Source organism: Balaenoptera physalus, assembly GCF_965194825.1.
Source record: "Balaenoptera physalus genome assembly, chromosome: 4".
NCBI lineage: Eukaryota > Metazoa > Chordata > Mammalia > Artiodactyla > Balaenopteridae > Balaenoptera > Balaenoptera physalus.
Genome location: NC_138891.1, coordinates 58908133 through 58931229, shown reverse-complemented (window position 1 = coordinate 58931229; position 23097 = coordinate 58908133). Strand labels below are relative to the sequence as shown.

At 39.9% G+C, this 23097-nt stretch overlaps 1 pseudogene across 1 annotated transcript; it reads left to right on the top strand.

Annotated features, from left to right (window-relative positions):
* The first annotated feature begins 184 nt into the window (after nt 1-184).
* Nucleotides 185-22804, top strand: LOC309659360 (large ribosomal subunit protein uL5 pseudogene; annotated as a pseudogene). Its single transcript has one exon. The product of its transcript is annotated as a large ribosomal subunit protein uL5 pseudogene (transcript).
* The last annotated feature ends 293 nt before the right edge of the window (nt 22805-23097 follow it).

The following is a 23097-nucleotide window of genomic DNA, read 5'->3' as shown; positions in this document are numbered from 1 at the left end:
GCCAATCACGAGAGGCCAGACTACGCTTCAGCCAATCAGAATGAGGCTGTGCTGCATCCCTGCCGCGGCACCGCCAGTTTAGCCAATCGAAGGCAGCCATGGGGGCGGGGAGAGGGGGGGAAAGCGACGGAAGGAGGGAAGGAGTTGGGTTGCGGAACTGGGGGGGCGGGGCTTTCCTAGTGGGCGGGAAAGTGGGGCGGAGGGAGCAGGAGAGGGAGGAGGAAGGCCGAAGGCAAGAGTCGGGGGCGGGCCTAGGGGTGTGGCTGGGCGCGGAGGAGCGGTGGGAATCCGGTAGAGCGAGGTAAACCTCTGGAAAACAGTCTGGAATTTGAGAAGATGTCTCCACGCAATAGTTTCGACGGTTCTGGATTGTAGTGAATGAAGGATTTTTTTTTTTCTGAAAAAGTATTTTCAACTAACTTATGTTGAAAAAATTAAATGTTATGTTCCACTTTGGGGTAGGAGGCACCAGTGAATCGTACAAACCAATAGGACCCAGAAATTTTAACAAAGGTTATTAATAATTAAAAGAAGAAGGAGATGATACAGTATCCCAGCTAAATTTAGGTAGCACTTAGAAACATTTTTTTTTAAGTGTCATCAATTTCTTTTATCCTGTGAGACAGGTATAAAGCAATGTAATCAATCCTCATCCAAGCGAGCACCTAGTCCTAAATACATCTCAGGACGGTCTGCTCTTAGTCCCCTATGTCTCCCAGCCCAGTCCAGATGACCGTTCTCTCTCCCCTGGATTACTGCAACAGCTGGTCGCTTGCCTCTTGGCCACACTGCAGGCAGCCTGATCTGTAAAAACGCCCAAATCATGATCATGTCCCTCCAACTAAAACTAGATCGGTTGTATACCCTTGTGGGTTGAGAGCCATTGTTTTTTTATTTTTTAATAAATTTATTTATTTATGGCTGCGTTGGGTCTTGCTGCCCGCGGGATGCGCCTGGATAGCCATTCTTAAATTGGTTTGTCTAGAGTCTAGACATATAGGTAGTTCTTAACCTTAAGAACAATTGAATAAAACCCCATCAGTCTCAGTGCCAGTAGCGCGGCAGAAAGTGATAGAAGGGTGGGGAACAAGGCTAGTGAGAAAACCCTTTCCTATTCACTTAGCAGTATAGTCTCAGTATCCCTGATCATTTAGAAACTCCGTTTACCCAACGAGATAATGCAGAAGTCAGCAAACTATGACCCCAGAGCCAAATCCAGCCTGCTTTTGTGTGTGTGTGGTTTTTTGTTGTTGTTGTTTTTAATTTTTTACAAAAAAATTTTATTGAAATATAGTTGATTTACAATGTTGTGTTAGTTTCAGGTGTACAGCAAAGTGATTGTTACACATGCATATACAAATGTATATACATATTCTTTTTTTACATTCTCTTCCATTGTAAGTTATTACAAGATATTGACCATAGATAGTTCCCTGCTTTGTTTTTGTATGGCCAGTGAGCTAAGAATGATTATCGCGTTAAAATTTTTTTAAAAATATTTTTAAGAAAAACGTTTTGTGATATTTGAAATTCACATTTCTGTGATAATAAGCTAAGTTTTACTGGAACACAGTTGTTTACTGGAACACATTTATGGCTGCTTTTGCTCTGTAAGGGCAGAGTTGAGTTTTACTACAGAGGCCATGTGGCACACTAAGCTGGAGGATGTTTTTACTGTTGGATCCCTTATAGAGTTTACTGACCCCAGAGACAGTGCATGTAACACATCTACCACAGTGCACCAAGTACTCTATGTTAACTGTGGGCCCCATGACTACAGTTCTCACTGTGGATACATAACAAATCCCCCAAATAATTTTATTTCCACTCTATGTCTTTATGTTGTGTTAGACTAATAAAGCTGATGAGTTGCAAAATGAATAAAATATAAAAACTATTACTTTGGTAATAGCTAAATATTGAAGAGATACTAGTTTTGTTTATAATACACAAAATCCATTTTTATCAATTTACCATTTAAACACATAGTAATTCATACATAGCAATTTAAATAGATTATATATATTGATATCTCTCATCAGTACTATCTCTAACATCTCCCATGGAAATAAGATACCATTTGGGTTGAAAAAGAGTGAAATATTTGTCCCACTAGTTCAGAGTGCATCAGAAAACAAAACAGTTCTGCAGGGTTAATGAGGACCACACCCCTAGCCTCCAGGGAGGTCTGAGATTCTGTGACTGTCCCCTCCCACAGAGAACACACTGGAGTGCTGGGGACTCTTCAGTCTGACAGCACAAAGAGACAGCTTGAGAAAATACTGAAAAGTCATGGTTAGATGTTTTTACTTAAAGTGTTTTGCTTCATTCGATAATTTGGAAAGATATTAGAAAACAGATCAGCACAATGAATGTAGCTGACATTTTATAGTAACTTTAAATGGACTACAGTCTATAAAAAATTTTTGAATCACTATTTTGAACACCTGAAACTAATATATCGATAATACTGTAAATCAACTGTACCTCACTTTAAAAAAAAAAGAAAACGGATCATTCGTAATTTCAGGTCAGCTTTTTCTCTTGATGTATCGGGTGGACACATTGCTTTATAAACCACTTGAAATACACTTCAAATGAAATGAACTTCAGAGTACATTTGATGTCAGGATTAATCACGTTAGTGCAGATAAAGGGGCACAAGTAAGCCTTTCATAAATTTTAATCAGCAAAAAATGTAATAGGACAATAAAATTATTGGCCCTAAAGCACTAAATTGCTGGAGGAAGGGACTTTTGAGAAAGGAAACCTATTCAGCATCCTAAGGGAACTGTGCATCCTCAGTAATAATGACATTATTTCCTCTGAGGCAAGACTTATACCGTGGCAGCTTGTTTTCTTCCATTCTTCCATAATTAGAAAACTGGTGGAATATACATTAAAAGAAAAATACTGATCCAGCAGAGTCTATTTTACAAAATATAAAATATCTGAGAGATTTTTTTGCATTAATATTTCTCCTCTATAGCCTATAGTTTCTCTAAAGTCTTGACTCAGCCTACGTTATTGTTACTGATAGCTAGTCAGATCAAACAACAACAACTCAAGGTTATTGTCTGTATGTCAGTTCTCAAGGGCATAATATACCAAAACAATCAATGCTTGCAATTTTCCTGCCTGAGCCAGCATATTCTGTATGTCAACCTAAAAATAAAAGATATTGAAGTAACATGTATGTAAACATCTACCCACAGTAGACGCAGTGGTTGACTCTGAATCCAGATCTATAGAAATAAGTGCCCTTTCAGAAATCCTTTGTAATCTCTGAGCATCAAGAATTTCCTGTGTATTCGGTGCAACCCTCGGTTTTGCCTCGCTGAGTCGCTGGTCTTCTATTATTGTAACACTGCACCAGAAAGCGTCTGATGCTGCATCCTCGCTCCTTCTTTTTACCAGCTCTGTCAGAATTCAGATCAGAGCAGTCATTACAAAATGTTACTGCTCCTGTCCTCTGTCTTAGCCTTTAACGAGTTTAGAGTTGAAAAAGAGAATTGCAACTGTTATTAATGCAAGTTAGGAAACACATTCAAGGGATTATCATCTGTTAAGAATAACACAAAAATTTATGTACATTTAGAATTATTTCATGCTGCAAAATACATGACATTAGCAATTATGAAAAAGAACTTTCAATGTAAACATTTTTGTGTGGATATGTGTATATATAAAGAGTCATCGTAAGTACCCTCCTCTTTTTATAGAAGCTCCAAAAATAAAACTCTCATGCAAGCACTACTGAGATAAAGAATGAATATCTGGAGTCTAGAATTTTTTACCAATAGACATATGATCAGTCAGATTCATCTGTTTGCCATTAGAATAGTAAGAGATCTGCTCACCATTTCAAATAATATGACCTAGATATACAAAGAAGCAAATGAAATTATATTTGATCATAGCTGGTACCTTTATAACACAACAATTGGTTTGTTATAGTGTTAACAATGTGATCCTGAAAAGACAAAGAAGTAAAGCAGATGAAGTGCTAGATGCTCTCTGGATTTTATGTCTTTACTATTTCATTATCACTTTAAAATCTCTTTGTTCATTTGATATAGCTCTTGTGAGATATCACAACGAGTAAACGATGTCAGCATTTAATCGATTGGTGCCATAAAGGGGTACTATGCTGCCATGGGTTGCTTTGGGGCAACTCATGGGCATCCCACTGATCTAGGACAGTGCCAACACCATGTTATGGGACTGTTACACAGCCCAAGGAGCAACGGTGAATGGAGTCCGAAGTTCATGCTCCTGTATTGCTTCACTAGAACAATTGAAACCATTTTGGAATCAGAAGAATTTCATCTGCCATATGATAATAATGACTATAAATTACTGACCTCCTAATACATGCTATCATAGGAAACGTGCTTTATATATAATATTTTCCATGTAATCCACACAACATCCTCATGAGGGTTTTGCATAAGAGGCCCAGAGTGTCAGCAAGTTGCCCAATATCACACAGCTATTGAAAGAGTCAGGATTTGAAATTACCAAGCATGCTGTTCCTACTTCCTAAGATACCTTTTCCTTTCTACTTCCTCTACACTTTCAGTAAAGTTTTATTACATATATATATATTTTTTTAATCAAAATGTACAAAAAGAAATGTCTCTCTCCTACCTGTGTCCCTAGCTGCCAATTTTCCTCTTCAGAGATGTTCTATGCTTCTACAAGTAATTATGTAAATATATTCCCCCCCCCATTTTTCTGATATAAATGGTAATTCACATTACGCTAGTGGGTTTTAAAAAGCATTCTCCTTGGAAACTAATTTTAAAATGTTTACTTTTTAACATTTTTATTTTAAAAAATTTAGTGGATAGCCTATACACGTGGCTAGAAACTGAAACAATACAGTAAGTCCCCTACATACGAACCCTCAACTTGCGAACTTTAAAAGATTCAAACATGCATTCACATGTCCAGTCATGTCCAATAGTTAGGTCACGTGTCTGGCATACACTGTCATGTGCGTGCATCTTCTACAAGTGGTTGTGCTTTTGTATACTTTACTATACAGTACTGTATAGAGTACAGTAGTACAGTATCTTTATTTTAAGGCCAGGGTGTCCGGAAGCAAGGGTGAAAGCAGCAGTGAAGTAGCTGGTACTGCTAAGAAGCGCCAGGAATTGGACACCCAGAGAAAGGACAAAGAGAGACAATAGGAAAAAGAAATAACTGAAGAACTGAAGGATTCTTGATGCAGGAAATGGCAAGGGGATTTTTTTATTTGAGGAGGCACTGTTAGTTTTTGAGGCATGGGACCCGAACGTAGAATGGTACACGAAGGTTGCAACAGCCGTTCAGAATGCAATCCAGTGCTACCGTGTCATCTATGACGAGAAAAAAAGAGCTACTACCCAGACATCACTGGATCGTTTTTTCAAGAGGGATAGAATTGAATCCAGCAAGGAGCCAGAACCTGTGCCATCAACGTCAGGCGTGACTGAAAGTGCAGCTTGCCCTCCGTCTCCTATTGCTGACGATCCTTCAGCTCTACCATCTCCCACCTCCTCTCCCCCCTCCACTCAGTAACTCTTCTTACCTGCTCACTCGATGCCAGCCCCTGTATGCCAGCTGTTGTACTGTACTACTGTACTTTTCAAAGTACTGTACTGTAAGATTAAAAATGCTTTCTTTATTTTTTGTGTTTGTTTTTTACATATTATTTGTTTGAAAAGTATTATAAACCTATTACAGTACAGTGCTATATATAGCTGACTGTGTTAGTTGGGTACCTAGGCTAACTTTGTTGGACTTAACGAACAAATTGGACTTATGAACGTGCTCTCAGAACGGAACTCATTCGTATGTAGGCGAGTTACTGTACAAAAGAGTGAAAAGCAAGTCTCTCTCCCTCCAGTCCTTGAAATTTTTCAATTCTTCCCACCAGACTGAACCACTTTCACCAGTTTTTTAATTTTATTAATTTTGGCTGCGTTGGGTCTTCGTTGCTGTGCGCGGGCTTTCTCTAGTTGCGGCGAGCGGGGGCTGCTCTTCCTTGTGCTGCGCGGGCTTCTCATTGCGGTGGCTTCTCATTGCGGAGCATGGGCTCTAGGCGCACAGGCTTCAGTAGTTATGGCACAAGGGCTCAGTAGTTGTGTCCTGCGGGCTCTAGAGCGCAGGCTCAGTAGTTGTGGCGCACAGGCTTAGTTGCTCCGCGGCATGTGGGATCTTCCCGGACCAGGGCTCGAACCAGTGTCCCCTGCGTTGGCAGGCGGATTCCTAACCACTGCACCACCAGGAAAGCCCACCAGTTCCTATTGTAAGCTTCTAGAGATCATCTTTTCAAATAAAAGCATATATTTGTATCCCTTCCCCCACTATATTTTGTTTATTTAGATAAGCAGTAGCATATTGAACACATTGTTTTGCACCTGACTTCTTTCACTAAACCATAATACCTTGAAGATCATTCCGTGTTAGTTTGTATAATTCTATCTTTTAAATTTAAACATCAGACAGAATTCCATTACATGTATACAGCATAATTTATTTCACCAGTTCTCTATACATGGACATTTATGTTCTTTCTAGTCTTTTGCTAGTGTGAAAAATACTGCAATGACTATCCTCTTCTGTGTGCATATGTAAGAGAGCTTTTATGCAGGATGAATTCTCAGAAGTGGAATTGTTGAGTCACAGGATATATGCATTTATTTCAATGGTCATTGCCAAATTACAGAGGTTGTACAATTTACATTCCCTCACTAGCATGTTCGGAAGTACACTTTTTCATCCAAACCTCACCAACACAGAACGCTATCAAACTTCTGTCAAGATGGAGTTTTTATAAAAGATGTTTCATTCATTCACTAGCTGTTTAGGTAGAGCTCCTGATTTTACTGATTGAATCTACTGATTCATGGTATACCAGACCCAGGAGTACATTCAGGGGACTCCAGACTGTGGATGACAAAAGAAAGGTGAACCTTTGAGCAGCTAATTTATCGGATACCTACGCTAAGCCAGGCACCGGGAATACAGGGAGAAGTGAGCCTGGGTTCTCCTCAGGAACTGTAACTGTTCCCACTTTTGGTGAAAACGGCTGCAAACACATTCCAGTTGCTACTTGGAGAATGGATGCCCAAGTTCATTTAGGCTTAGACCTCCAAAGCTTGAGAAGTGGTGGGTGGTGGTTCTGCAATTTTTTCATTTGAAGTCTTTTATCTTCACTCTGGCATATGAATAAGACAGTTGCAAACAAAAGAGAAGGCATTTGGCACACCTAACAGGTGGCACTCACATTTTAATTGCAGGGTGCTCTGAATCTCCAGCCAGGGAACAGTCTATAAGGTTTGTTTTATTTTTGTTGGTAGGTGGGGAGAGGGTATTTCTTTTGTTCTTTTTTCGGGTGGTAGGGGAAGGATATCAAAGTTTTTTTTTTTTTTAAATATGAGAAACAGAGGAATTATTCATTATAAAATCATCAGTATTTGCAGATGATTCTGATAAATGCCATCTTCCAGCTCTAAACTGACGACACAAAAGGCTTTATTTTGTGGAAAATTATTTTAATCATTAGATATGTAAAATAATAAGCCGAATGTTTAGTTTTTAACAGATATCTGGTCAAAATGGATATCCTTCCCTGTTAGGGTATACTTGAGAATGCAACAGTTATAAATGCACCATATATTTATAATCTTTTTTTAAATTGAAGTATAGTTGATTTACAATGTTGTGTTAGTTTCAGGTGTACAGCAAAGTGATTCATATATACATCTATCCATTCTTTTTCAGATTCTTTTCCTATATAGGTTATTACAAAATACCGGGTATAGTTCCCTGTGCTATACAGTAGTTCCTTGTTGGTTATCTGTTTTATATATAGTAGTGTGTATATATTAATCCCAACCTCCTAATTATTCCCCCCCCCCTTTCCCCTTTGGTAACCATAAGTTTGTTTTCTATGTCTGCGGGTCTATTTCTGTTTTGTAAATAAGTTCATTTGTATCTTTTTTTTTTTTTTTTTAGATTCCACATATAAACGATATCATATGATATTTCTCTTTCTCTGACTGGCTTACTTCACTTAGTATGATAATTTCTAGATCCATCCATGTTGCTGCAAATGAGGAAAGCCTATATTTAAACTTACCATTATGTTTGTTGATTTCTGATTAAAAAAATCAAAAAGTGCCCATAATCCAGATGGAAACACCCAATCGTTGAAGAATTTGAACATAAAATTAGGTCGTAGTTAGCCTATTATGTGTAATCTATACTATAAAAAATACTATGATTTTTGAGTCCAGCCTTTCTTTCCCACCCCTCCTGTTACCTCATATAGCTTCTATAGAATCACATTACACTACTCTTGAGAGTAGTGAGATTACTCACCTTGGTTACCAACTGTCAAACTTTGATAAACTTACACAGGGATTAAAAGGCTGCTGATTTTACTGTTTGTAGCATCAGTGCTGCACCAAATCCAGGAGTATTTTTTGGGGACTCTAGACTCTGGGCAACAAAAGCAAGCAGAATAACTTACAAGCTGAACCTTTGATTATTTCATGTTGTTCTGTCAGCCGTTAGAAGGATCCATGTCATTCCCACTGTGCCAGCTGGGCTATAGTAAGAAACAGAGACAGCAGTGCTCCCAGAAAGTTTTTGGTGTCTATCCCCTGGGACATGTGAACAAGGAGATTTCTGAGGGATTCAATGCGATATCCCTTCTGGAAGGTTCTTGAGTAACACTTGACAGTAACAGTTTTAATTGTAATTGCTAGTTTGAAGCCTTATTTTAAAAACTTTACCTAAACTTGCTCTATTTCACATAGCTATCACTATGATCATAATCACAACTATTAACTAATATTTATTGAGCTGTGTTTATTGCAAACTGCTGACCTTGAAGTTACAATAGGAATAAGGCAAAGAAAACCAGGAAAACAAACATATAGTGCAGATAAGTATTGAAAGGGAACACAGAGAAACAAAAATAGTTGTACGTGACTAGCAGAGTTATGTGTACGTTTTTAAATGTTTTGTTTTGTGTCATAAATTTGTTTTAAACATTATTGGCTTTAACAACACATTTAAAATTTTACACTAGGAAAGTAGTTTTACAGTCCTAAATTGGGGTTTTAATTTCCAGGGTAACATTTTGGTACGTATTATTTCAGGGTTTTTTCCTTTGCTTATACTATCTCTTTATCTCTATAAAGATATAGATATAATTTATAAATAATTACAATATTTTAATATATAATTATATATAGTTACACATAATTTTATTTATATAATTTGACATATATAATATTTAATAAAGTAACAACATACTATGTAAGTTTACATTCTGTTCTGAAACATGCTTTTTTCACTTAATATATTTGGACAGGTTTCCACAATATTATATATAGATTTACATAATTTTAAAAAATGATTGTTTTGGACTTCCCTGGTGGCACAGTGGTTAAGAATCCGCCTGCCAATGCAGGGCACACGAGTTTGAGCCCTGGTCTGGGAAGATCCTGCATGCCGCGGGGCAACTAAGCCCGTGTGCCACAACTACTGAGCCCACGTGCGCCTGGAGCCCGTGCTCGGCAACAAGAGAAGCCACCGCAATGAGAAGCCCGCACACCGCAGGAGTAGCCCCCGCTCGCCGCAACTAGAGAGAGCCCGCGTGCAGCAATGAAGACCCAACGCAGCCAAAAATAAATTAATTACTTAATTTAAAAAAATATTTCACTGTAGGGATAGTTAGTTATTTATTTAAGCAACTGCCTATTGATCGACATTTCAATTATTTCTGATGTTCTGCTGTTATAAATATTCATGTAGATCAAATGATAGTTTTATCTCCTATTATAGATACCTTGGATGTCTGTGTCATTGCATATTTGTGAATACTGATTGATGTATACAAGTTTAAAATTTTTTTACGTTGACATTGATATTAATACATCATTTTCTTTATAATTTTTGTACTTAGTATCACACATAGAAAGGTGAATAAGGACTTCCCTGGCAGTCCAGTGGTTAAGAAGCTGCACTTCCAATGCAGGGGGCATGGGTTCGATCCCTGGTTGGGGATCTAAGATCCCGTATGCCGCATGGTGTGGCCAAAAATAAATAAATAAATTAAAAGATTTATTTTTAAGAAAAGGTGTATAGCTACCAGGAACTGGGGTATTTTGTTGTCGTTTATTTGTTTTTCAGAAAATCTAGCCCTCTGCTGAATTCTCCAATATGTACTTGGATGGCCCTGCTCACCATTTTTTCATTTATATCAGGAAAACTGCTCAAAACCAAAGCAGGAAGGGGAAGCTGCTGCCCAGGACTCAGCCACCCTGCCCTGACTGTGCTCCGGCTGCTGGCAGCTGAGTTGATCTTCCGAGGCTCTGGCTGAACTCTATCTCCCGGCTAAATCCAAATTCTGACTGGCACACTGAGGCACACTGCTTGGGGTCCTGCCTGGCCTGGCTCTCCCCACTCCGGCTTCCCTTGATTCTGCCTGTGCCCCTGGCTAGCCAGGCACAGCTGAACTCCCAGGGTGCCAACCTCACTGGTCTTCCTGAACTCTATACTTGCTCACGCCTTCCAAACTAGTCTCACACCCTTGGCTGCAACTTTTTAACTCCTGACCTGCCTTGTTTGTTGTGTGGTCCCCAGCTCTGAAAGGCTAACAGAACAAATGCCGAATGAAACTCCTCTTCAAATAGTTCGCAGTGTATGGAGTTTGCAATGATGCATATTTGTTACTCAAGGAAAAAAAAAATCCATTAAGTAAGAAAAATCCAATTAGCCCTCTGAAGACAATGTCTCACACACACTTTCAGATATCTAAATTAAATCACAGCATACTCCTAATACCATCCACAAAGAGATCTGGGGCGGGAGGGGGGATGCCAAGGGAGAGAGGTGAGGAGGACATATTTATATGAAGGAAGTTAACTCTTACAATTAGCTATATTCTAATGAAAATAAACTGATTCGGAAGACCTAGAAGATGACACTACAGCATAATAATTTATAAAACAGTGTGGAATTTTCAGTAAACTTTAAAAAATACTCTTTCTTGAAGTTTATGAGAATTTATTGTCACAAGTTGTTTTCTTGCTCTAAGAATTCATTTTCTCATAAACTGTACAGAATATCTTGTAAAAAATAAACCCATGGAATAGTATTTCTAAAGTGCAGTAATTCTTTTATCCTCTCTTTTGTCATTTATAACTCTTTCTTTGAATCTTTCGAAGAATTTCCAATTTTCTTTGTAGACTGACAAAAATAACTTCAAATCACCTTGGAATCTGTGTATAAGCATAGGATCATGGCATTTCTTTCTGAGAGAATTTGTCTATTACTTCTAGTAAATTTTAAAGATGAGGAATAGCAAATGATAATCCCTCATTTTTTTTGCCACCTAACTCCAGCCCTTGTTTTCTTGCCTTTTCCTGACATTGGAATGTCAGAGCCTGGATTTCCCTTAATCATGTCTTCAGATTAGTTTTCTATTACTGCTGTAACAAGGTATCACAAAATTAATGGTGTAAAACAGCACAAACTTATTCTCCTACACTTCTAAAGGTCGGAGGTCCAAAACTGAATCTTAGGGAGAATAAATCAAGGTATTCACAGGGCTGTGTTTCTTCTGGAGGCTCAAGGGGAGAACACATGGCTTGTCCTTCTCAGCTTTAGAGATTACCTGCAACCCTTGGCTCATGGTCCCACATCACTCTGTCTTCTGCTTCTGTCAACACATCCCCTTCTCTGAGTCTGACCCTCCTACCTCTGTTTTATAAGGACTCTTGTGATTTTGTTGTGCTCACCCAGATAACCCAGGATAATCTCCCAGTATCAAGGTCCTAACCTTAATCACATCTGCTAAGTCTCTTTTGCATGCACAGGGTCCAGGGATTAGAACGTGGACATTTTAGGGGGGACCATTATTCCGTCCTAATCCAGTCACATACTTGAATCTACTTTATAATTTTGCCTGGCTAACTCACTAATTGGAAAACACCATTAATATTTTTTTGCTTTTAAAACTAAAGTATAAAGGCAATAGCTATGTCCATGAAAAGAGCAGAAGAAGATATTAGGGCAAATACAGTTCTGTAATGATCTATTTCTGTAATTACACAACCACATATTCTCTCTGCCAGTTCCCTCCTTTCATACCTTGGTTCCATCCATTCTCATATCTCCCATGCCTGGTCTTTAACTAGGATCTTCTTTTGGGCATTAGGAACTCCCCATTCTAAGATCAAGAAGCTCCCCTACATCCTTGAACACAGTTTCTCTTAAATATAGTTCATGACTAACTACGATTAAAGTTTGGTTTTCCACCAATACCACTGTCATCTCTAATGTAGGCCACTTCCCATTGTGTTTTCCCAGTGCTCACAGGGTAAGGAGGCATTGGTATATTCTATTTAATTGCTACTTCCCTACTTTTTCTCCACCACTGCTCTCAATACCATATGTGTTTTGGAAGCCCAAGCCATTCACTTACACATCCCTTCCCCTACTTTCTCTAATTATCTGTGGAATTCAGGATACTCTCCACTTTCCTTGATCATTTCAGGATTTCAATCCTTCTCTCTACCCTATCTATCGCCATGAAGCTCAACAGCTGCATACAAACTTTCCAACATTCTGACCTCACAATTCTTACTAGGATCAACATAATTCCTTAATCTTCACATGCCTCCTCTCCTTGCCAGCTGGGTCCAGTAACGCTCACTCATTGATTCTGCCCTGACCCTCCATGGTCGAAGGCTTTGGGAAGCTCTGCATCGTCATTTGGAAAGCTCAAAAGTAAATAGACCTTCTTGCAGTTGAACTCTGACTTTATTTTTCATTTCTAGAAACTGGGCTTCAACTTGATGTCAAGAAGTTACCAAGGAATAAAATTGGTTTTCATCTTGCTCCCTTTTGTTTAAGGCCTGTGACAGTCTCCTCTCCCCATAGGCTTCCAGGGGTCCTGACCTCTCTCCTCCCCCCAGTTCAAGGCTGGGGCTTTATCTGTGGCAAACTTTCCTGGCACTTGAAACCTGCCTCTCTGTGTCATCTCAACTCTGAACATTACCTGTGTCTAGAATCCAGCGGCCACATCCATCCTGAGGCTGACCATTCACTTGGACCCTGATTTTGATAGGTTCACATATTTCCAGACTACTGTGTTCTGCCTGCTTGGCTGGACAGTCTTCCAGTACCAACAGCTGGGTCTTTATCCTCGGCACCTGTTCACCCAAGTAGACTGGTCCAGCTTCAATTCAGTCTACCCCACCAAGCTGCAATGAACTTTTCTGTGACCAGCTATGCAATGAGATATAATAGCCCCCATGATTTCTACCACTCTCTCACTGCTATCCAACTGGGTTTTCCTTCTCCCTTTGTTCTCCAGTAGCTCACCCCACAGGCTCTCTGCTTTTTTCTTACATTATTTCCTTCCCTCACCGCTCCAGGACATTCCAAACATTTTAGATCCTCTCATGTCTTGGTTTCTCTGCCATCTTCTCTCTGCCAGTATTCTAAACTTGATTAGTCCCTGGGGTCATCATTAGGACCATCTACAAAACTTCCAGTTCTCTTCCCTCTAGGTAACTGGTAGAGTCTTACCTCTCCAACCCCTCTGCTCTGGCCAATGAAACGTAATAGTGAAAAGTCTCGTTTCCAGACAGAAGCTTCAAGAGAGAACGCTTCCTTTACCACATTCTCTTTCCCTTCGCCTCCATGATCTACAGCACACTCTGGGTGAGGAGAGTGGCCCCAGTTGACTGACAATGGACACGTAGCGACAGAAGAAATAAATCTTTGTTGTTTTAAGCATTTGAGAGTAGGGGGTTGTTATTGTACATAACGTAACCTATCCTGACAGATACTGATCCTCCCATCCGTTTTCTCCTCTCATATTCCTGGTCTGTAGTGCACCTGGCTGTTTCACCTGACAGCATTCCTTTGCAAACCACCCTTTCCTCAGTTTGGGTTTATATAATTCATGACTTCAGGGATGAGTGTATGACTCAGACCCAGGCAGTCAAACTATCCCATCCCCTAGGCCCCAGTGATTAGTCCAGTGGTGGTCACATTACCCAAGTTGGGCCAACTGTAGTCTATATTAGGGTTTGGCTGGAAAGTTGGGAGAGAAATGCTCTTTTTGCGGGGACTTGCTAAAGCAGGTAGACTGTATTCTGGAGCTGGCAGTGGCTACTTAGGAAAGCAGAGCTAAACAATGGAGAAAAATATAGTTTTGATGACATTTTTCGAGGCTCTGGATTTAGCCATGTCATAAATCATTATGCTCTTTAGACGTTCCTGTTATGTAAGCCAATACATTTCCTTTTTTTCTTTAATCTATTTTGAATTGAGATTTCTGTCACTTGCAACTGAAAAAGTGCTGATTAAAACAGCTGCAAAGCATTAGGGGAAACATCAGGAAACCATACAATTTTCCTTTATACTTTTACCCTATAGAGTATCAACTGAATTCTCACTGGGATCAGCAATCCTTTTGCTCAGCTTTATTTACTTCCTAGTGTACTCCTCATGGGGCATATTCCAAACATTCTCTATTATCCTTAATTCCTTTCCCACTCCCTAAGACGAGCTAGCCTTTCACTTCTCTGAAAAGAAATTCATCTCTCTTGAGTGTCCTCCACTTTAACCCTATTCCTGTGTATTTTCATCTATCCATCTCTTTCCAAACTTAACTGTATCACTTGTTCCTCTGCCGGTGGCTTTTGTGTCCTGGTTTTCCTCTTATATCTCTGATCACTCCCGTGTCTCCACTTCTTTCCACTGCAGCCTGGGAACAACTGTTCACAGCCTCTAACTATCTTTTCTTCCACTGCAGATTCCTGGTATCTATTCCTTTGGCTTTATCTGTCACCCACAGGCAAATAGCTCTCAAGTCTATACATTCCAGTCTTGGCCTGCTAGACTTTTGCATTCACATGCCCCAGTTGGAAAAGCACCTCAAACTCAACATGTCCAAAAGTGAAATTATTCTACTCAATTCAAACTCTGAGTTATTCTGGACAATCTCAGCTTCTCTCCTCTGTACCCTCAGATCCAGTTAGTTACTATGTCTTATCAATACCACCCTATGATACCTCTCCAAACTATACCCTCCTTACTACCAACACAGCTACTAGTTCTGGCTTTTATTATCTGCTTTGCAGACTCATGCAATCATTGCCACAGTTTCCCTAGGATGATCAAACTCCAGAAGGCCAAAACCAAAATGAAGTAAAAAGATACAAAATGAAGTAAGTTTTCAGTTGCTACCTCTAGTCCGGGCACATACATCAGCTCAGGACTCTCTGTTGAATGTTTGCTAGAGACCTATTATTTTCACAAGCCAGATCTCAATATTTCATATCCACAGTGATATCCTCAGCACACTTGGGAATAGTACATCTTATGCTCAGGGGCCATTGCTGCAAAATTCTTTTGTAGTCCTCATGGGCCCACTGAAAATTTCAAACATGCTATTGCAAAAGTTTCCAGAACCCATGCAATATCATTGTTTTGTTAGAGAGTGTTCGCCCGGCCTTGTCCCAGACCCTTTGACCTTTTTGTTCCACTACTATCCTGAACAGCCTTTTATAACAGGGCCTTACAATACACTGTTTTATAAAAGTCTCAACCCTAGGTGTATAAACCTGTAAGAATCGCTCTAACAACAATAATCTACCCTGCCTCCTGCCTCTCCCCTTTTTAGCTCATTCTCTTCAGAAAATGGTTCCAGTTCCTTTCTTGAAGCACAGCATGGATCACTCTTTAAAAAATTCAGTTGCTCACACTAACTACAGAATCCAACCCCAACTCCTTTGTCTGGTGTCCTAGTCAATTTGGGCTGTTAACAAAATACCATCAACTGAGTAGCTTATACAGTTGACCCTTGAGCAATGCAGGGATTAGGGGCACCCACCCTCTGTGCGTTTGAAAATCCAAGTATAATTCATAGTTGGTCCTCCCTATACACAGTTCATCCGTATATGTGGTTCTGCACCTGGGATTCAACCAACCGGGGATGGTGTAACACTGCAGTATTTACTATTGAAAAAAATACACATGTAGGTGGATCCATGCAGTTCAAACCCGTATTGTTCAAGGGTCAACTGTAAACAACAGAAACGTATTTCTCATAGTTTTGGAGGCAGAGAAATCCAAGATCAAAGTGTCAGCCTCTCTCCTTGGTTTGTAGATGACTACCTTCTATCTCTGTCTTCACATGGTCCTTCCTCTGTGTGCACCCATGGCTGTGTCCAAACTTTCTCTTCTTATAAGGACATCAATCATATTGGATTAGGACCAATGAGTCTTAAAGACCTCATTTTAACTTAATTACCTCCTTAATGAGCACTTGTCAATATTCTCATTTTTGAAAAGTAGATTTGACTTAGATATGCAGAGATAGGGGATGCTGTAAGGACACAGTATTATGAACAAAGTCCAGAAACCTGGCAAGGAAACCTCAGGGAATGACAAGTGGCCAGTTTGGTGGCTAGAGAATCAGGTGTGGGAAATGAGGATGGATAGGTGGTGTCATGGGCTGAATTGTGTCCCCCAAAATTTGTATGTTGAAGTCCTAATCCCCAGGATCTCAGAATGTAACTATATCTGGAGATACATTCTTTAAAGAGGTAATTAAGTTAAAATGAGGTCTTTAAGGTACACCCTAACCCTAATTCTAACTATCTTTTATAAACTCTGTGCAAACACTGAATTAGCCGATATACTGAACCAGTTCTTCTAAGGGAAGTACAGGATTAGGTTCCTGTGAGCCTCTGATCACAACATTTTCGTCAATGAACCAGTGAACACATAACTTTGTTTTATGTGTGTTTCTGTTTAAAGACACTTTATTTAATATACATTGTTGACTCATTAACATTAAACTAACAGCCAACCGCACCATAACTCATGCCTGAACAAAGCCTATGTAACATCTGTATTTTTTCTGTAAGGCACATCACAGCCTTCTTGTGCTTAGAAACACTGGGACAGCACTTCAGCACTATGCTTGGGAGTCATTTTAAATAGCAAAACCACCAAGAAAAAGAGCATAGATGCAAAAACATGACACTAAATAGACCATAAAAAGGTTACTGGTTTACAGTATGAACTCAGCTGGGAACGCGCATCTTGAGCAACTCAAATTTTTTGTTGTACTGCACATGTTTGTGAATGACTGCACAAGTGCTGCAAGTAGCGATTTTGGAGTTAGAGATAAATTCTAACAAGTAGATGAATTCGCAAACACAGCATCTGTAAGTAATGAGGATCAACTGTACTATTAATCCCATTTTACAGATAAGGAAACTAAGACTCAAAGCAGTTAAGATCTTTCACAAGGTTACTGCTTGTGAAGCTGGCACAGCCAGGATTCAAACTCCACTTTGTAGAAGAGGGAGATTTTTTTTTCACCTGTACTGAGTCAGAGTTGAGGAAATCAGTCAAGAACACTAATACAGAGGCTGCAAATAGCGAACAGCCTTTGCAAAAACTTGCCAATTACATGAAGCATGATTTCTGGGAATGGCACCAAGATATTAGTGAATAGCAGTCTCACACTTTAAACAAAGAGAATTGTTCTTAGAAGTACAGTAGTAACATATTTATCTGAGGGCCCTAGAGCCCAAGTGACCAAAATCCACAGCCTTTGTTTCTGCAGAGTTCATGTTGTCATCTTCTCAATACAATTCTGTTTGGGGGAAAAAAAAAAAAGTGCACTCACACCCAGGCATTACATAGTATACAAAAGCATAATCAGGGACATATTATAATAGGGCAATTCAAGGAATTAGTTGTCAAGTCTGTAAAGGGGCCTTCATGCACCAAAAGCATAGTATATCACGATAAGCCATGTTTTCAAAAAGCATTAATTCATCCAAAACAATGTACTGAGCTGCCACTGTGTACTGGGTGTTATGTTCAGTACTCAACATCAGAGTGAATGTGAAATAGTTCCTGCCCTGGCCATAGTCACAGAACAGTGCCTGAGGCAGGTGTAATTGGGTGTGCCTGTGTGTGCGTTCCTTGGCGGTTTCGCTCTGTTTCCCCGCCTCCCATACTTAATGCATCTGTACATTTGCACAGCTGCTGAGAGCCTCCTCAGACCTTAGGATTGAGATACGTATAACATATCAGCTGACCTGGGAATGTCGGAAGCCAAATTACAAAGCAATTTCAAGACCCATGAGAGAGAATCCACCTGAGGCAAGAAGGAGTCAGGAGTGATAAGGAGGGCAGCAAGAGTTTCCGGGAGTCCCAGAGCAGTGGTGGCTTGGGGCGCTGGAGGAGAGCTCTTTCTTGCACCTGTCTTCCCTGAGCCACCACCCGGACACCACCACGTGTTCCTGTTTTTCTTCCCATCCCTCTGACCTCCGCTTTGTGGAACCCACCTCCTCTTTCCAGCTTCTAAATAAGACTGACCTAGGAGTCCATCCGCAAATCTCTCTTTTTTTTTTATGAAGATGTTTACAATACTTTATTTTAGGTTATTTCCAATTTTTCACCAATTTAAAAAATTGACCAACTCAATGAAACCTTGTGAATACAATGTTAAAAAGTATAACTATGAATCATAAAATTTAAATTTAGTATGAAAAGATAAGAATGGCAAATTATATTGAAGCTATGTGGAATTATGTTTATAGACAACAGGAAGAGAAAATAAAAATGTAAATATTGCTTAATAGGATAATGAGATTAGAGGTGGTCTTTTAAAATTTTCATTGTTATGCTAATACAATACCTTTATAAAACCTAAAAATCTTCAAACAACAGATTTTTTAAAAATTGTGGTAAAATACACACAACAGAAAATGTATCATTTTAACCATTTTAAAGTGGACAGTTCAGTGATATTAAGTCAACAAATTTTTAAAACTTTCAGATGGCACCTGAATAAAAGATGTGTTGTCCATTGGTGATTTTAATGTATCTGGTATATAACTAAAGTCACCACAAAACTTTTTCTGGGAAATTGGCAGATCATAAACATAAAAAATTTATTTTGCTTTATATTAAACCTTATTGTTTTACTGTTTCAAAATTCAAATTTACTCACAAGGAAGAGTCAGTTTCATATTAGAGCAAATCTCTTTTCTCTTGTATCTCTTCTTACTCCCTAAGTGATCTTATCCAATCTCAGGTTTTTAAATTCAGTCAAGGACCCAACAAGAAACAGATGGCACAGTCAAATTACAGTAATTCAAGCAGGGCTCACTAAAGGGACTATTTGTAAAAGTGTAAGGACAGCAGTACCTCAGGCTAGTAAGGGGAGAAGCTATTTCCACCCAAGGACCAGAAGGGGTGAAGGGACAGAGCAGTTCCTGCATCTGGAGAGACAGCTGTGTGGAAGCCTGCCTGACGGGAGCTGTAAATTTTCACAAGAGAGGCTCAGGCAGCTGAAGAGAACTGCAGGGAGGGAGTTGGAGAATAAGCCACCCCACCTTGCTCTCCTCTCTTCTGATCTGCTGCCAGCCGGCTGAATCTGCCGGAAACCAGAAGATTGGAGTCCACTGACTTAATCCCTATGGATTAGTCTATATGGAGGCAGGGAGCAGGGTGGAGAGGCATGGAGAGAGAATATGGAAGGCCTGCAGAGATATCCAGCATGCTCTCATAAGTGGAAGAGTCACATGTATAGCTCCAATGCTAACTTTTCAAGTTGAATCACAATGGCCTGCTCGAACATCTCCACCCAAATTGTCACTTGAGTGTCCCATGCCCAGGTCTGGTCCTTGCCTATCCTGTTCCTTCCCCACTCCCCCACCAGTTTTACCACCATTCGCTTGATTGCTTAGACCCAAACCTAGCTTTCATCCCTGAATCATTTACTTCTCTTACATCCAATCCATGAGCAAATATGTCAGTTCCACATTTTTTTTTTTTTTTCAACAGAGACATCAATGGTTTAATGGATAGGGTTCAGCTCCACTTTTAACTAGTGTCCAGGGAATTCCCTGGCAGTCCAGTGGTTAGGACTCGGAGCTCTCACTGCCAAGGGCCCAGGTTCAATCCCTGGTCGGGGAACTAAGATCCCACATCCCACAAGACATGTGGTGCAGCCAAAAAAAAAAAAAACTAGTGTCCAGAATCTGGATACTTCTCATCACCTCCACAACTTCCACCCTAATCCATTCCCACATATCCCTGGCTTGTATGACTGCAATAGACTACCACCTGGTGTCCCCACCCCTGCTCTTGTTCCCACTACGGTTGATTCTACTTTGGGCCACGTTAAGTCTACACAGCAGCCAGAGTGATCTTTCTCTAGTCACTCTCTAACTCCTTAACCTGTTTAAATTTTCTCTCCAACTATGTCCACTTAAATGCTTGTCATATGTTTATTCATTTATCTGTTTATTGTCATTTTCTCCGTTAAAGTGTAGGCGTTATGAAGGCAGGGATCTTCTTGTCTACTGAGTAGTCCCCTCAGTTGAATAGACTTTCTTGAATGAAAAAAAAAATAATACCTCTGCAAAAGACACTGTTAAGAGAATGAGAAAATAAGCCACAGACAGGAAGACAATGTTTGCAAAAGACATCTCTGATAAAAGACTGTTATCCAAAATATACAAAGAACCTTTAGAATTCAACAATAAAAAAAAAACTTGATTAAGGAATGGGCAAAACTCCTGAACAGACAGCTCACCAAAGAAGATATACAGATACTCTTCCCATTCTCCACCAAGGCTCAGGATCAGAGTGAAAAGGAGAGCCTATGTGGGAACTTTGCATCTGTAAGCTCTGCCTCAACATCTGTGTGGGGCAGAGTGGAGACTGACTGACCCGGGCAGCCTCAGGGCTGGAGCAGCTCACAGGCTGAACCTCTGTGTTCTCCAAAGCTAGATACACCATCAGGTCCTTTGGCATCAGGAGAAATGAAAAGATTGCCATCCATTGTGAGGCCAAGGCAGAAGAAATCCTGGAGAGAAGTCTAAAGGCATGAAGTATGAGTTAAGAAAAAAAAGAATTGCTCAGATACTGGAAACTTTGGCTTTGGGATCCAGGAACACATCGATCTGGGGATCAAATGTGACCCAAGCACTGGTATCTATGGTCTGGACTTCTATGTGGTGTTGGGTAGACCAGGTTTCAGCATCACAGAAGTGTAGAACAGGTTGCAATGGGGCCAAACACAGAATCAGCAAATAGGAGGCCATGCGCTGGTTCCAGCAGAAATATGATGGAATCATCCTTCCTGGCAAATAAATTCCCATTTCTATCCAAAGGCCAATAAAGTACACCTGAAACTAATTTAATATAAAATGTCAAATATATATCAATGAAAAAAATTTAATTAAAACAGAAGCCAATAAAAAGTTTTCAGTAAAAAAGAAAGGATATGCAGATGGCAAATAAGCATAGGAAAAGATGGATGCTCAACATCATAGATCGTTAGGGAATTGGACATTAAAATGAGATATCACTACACATCTATTAGAATGGACAAAATCCAAAACACTGACAACACCAAATACTAGCAGGGATGTGGAGTAAGAGGCACTATCATTCATTGCTGGTGGGAATGCAAAATGGTACAGACAACTTCCAGAGATGGTTTGGCAGTTTCTTGTAAAATTAAACAGTCTTACCATATGATGCAGCAATTGTGCTCCTTAGTATTTACCCAAATGAGTTGAAATTTACGTCCACGCAAAACTTGTTCACAGGTGTTCATTGCAGCTTTATTCATAATTGCCAAAACTTGGACGCAACTAAGATGTCCTTCATTAGGTAAATGGGTAAATACACTGTGGCACATCTGGACAATGGAATATTCTTCAGCACTAAAAAAAAAAAAAAAGAGCTATAAGCCATGAAAAGATGTGGAAGAACCTTAAACGCATATCACTAAGTGAAAGAACCCCATCTGAAGTGACAATATCTTATATGATTGCAACTATATTACATTTTGGAAAAGGCTAAACTATGGAGATAATGAAAGGATCGGTGGTTGCCAGGGAAGAGCGGAGAGGGAGAGATGAATAGGTAGAACACGGAGGATTTTTAGGGCAGTGAAACCGGTCTGTATTATACTATGATGGTGGATACATGCCATTACACATTTGTCATGGAATATAAAATACCAAGAGTGAACCCTAATATAAGCTACAGCCTTTGGTGACAAGTAGGTTCATAGATGATAACAAATTTACCACTCTTGTTCATGATGTTGATAATGGGGGAGACCATGCATGTGGGGGGGAAGGGGGGTATATGGGAACTCTCTGTACTTTCTTCTCAATTTTGCTATGAAACTAAAACTGCTCTAAAATAAAGTCTATTAAAAATAATATGTGTGGAGACCCTGGAGAAAAATGGACCATAAATCTAGAAAACCTGTCCCACTAAACTCTGAAAGTAATCAGAACCCTGAAAAACCCTAGCTTGGTTCTCTTATAAAAATGCAATATGTAGTATGGTGGAGGAGGCTGGAGGTGGGGAGGTACCGACTCTGCAGCTCCAAATACAAAAACCATAGGGAAAATCTCCAGTTAGTCTAGCTTGGGTTACAAGACTGCTTCATGACTTAGGGGCAGTGGGCTATTAAGAAAGAGTGAACCAGATTCACTTGCCAGGGACTTCTTCAGCCGGAGGACACCAGAAGGGCCATCCCCAAGGCTGAAATCCTGATACATCCGTATATATTGTTATATAACCACTGCTGGAATCCCCCAAGTACCTCTCTGCTGCCAACTACCTTGGCCCTTTGCCATGTCCCCTGGACCTCCCCTCACCATCCAGCTACTAAAAGAGTAGCTCCACAACCCAACTCAGCTGCTATGGCTGAGCTACAATTTGATCAATTGGGCCACGCCATAATAGTTGTTCAATACTTTGACCGGGGCCAGCTTCATGAGTGTGTAACCTGTGTAGTTGGAAAGGCCCTGCATTTAGAAGGTCCCTGTATTTAGTTTATTGCTTGGCTGTCACCATCTTGAAATTCTTAATTAATTTTGAACAAGGGCCTTGCATTTTCATTTTGCACTGAGCCTCGAAAATTACACAGCCTGTTCTGATTTTGCCTTTTGTCCCTGGAGGGTGGGTATTGTGATTACACAGTTGAAGTGGAGGGAAAGCTATAACAGAGGAAAAGTA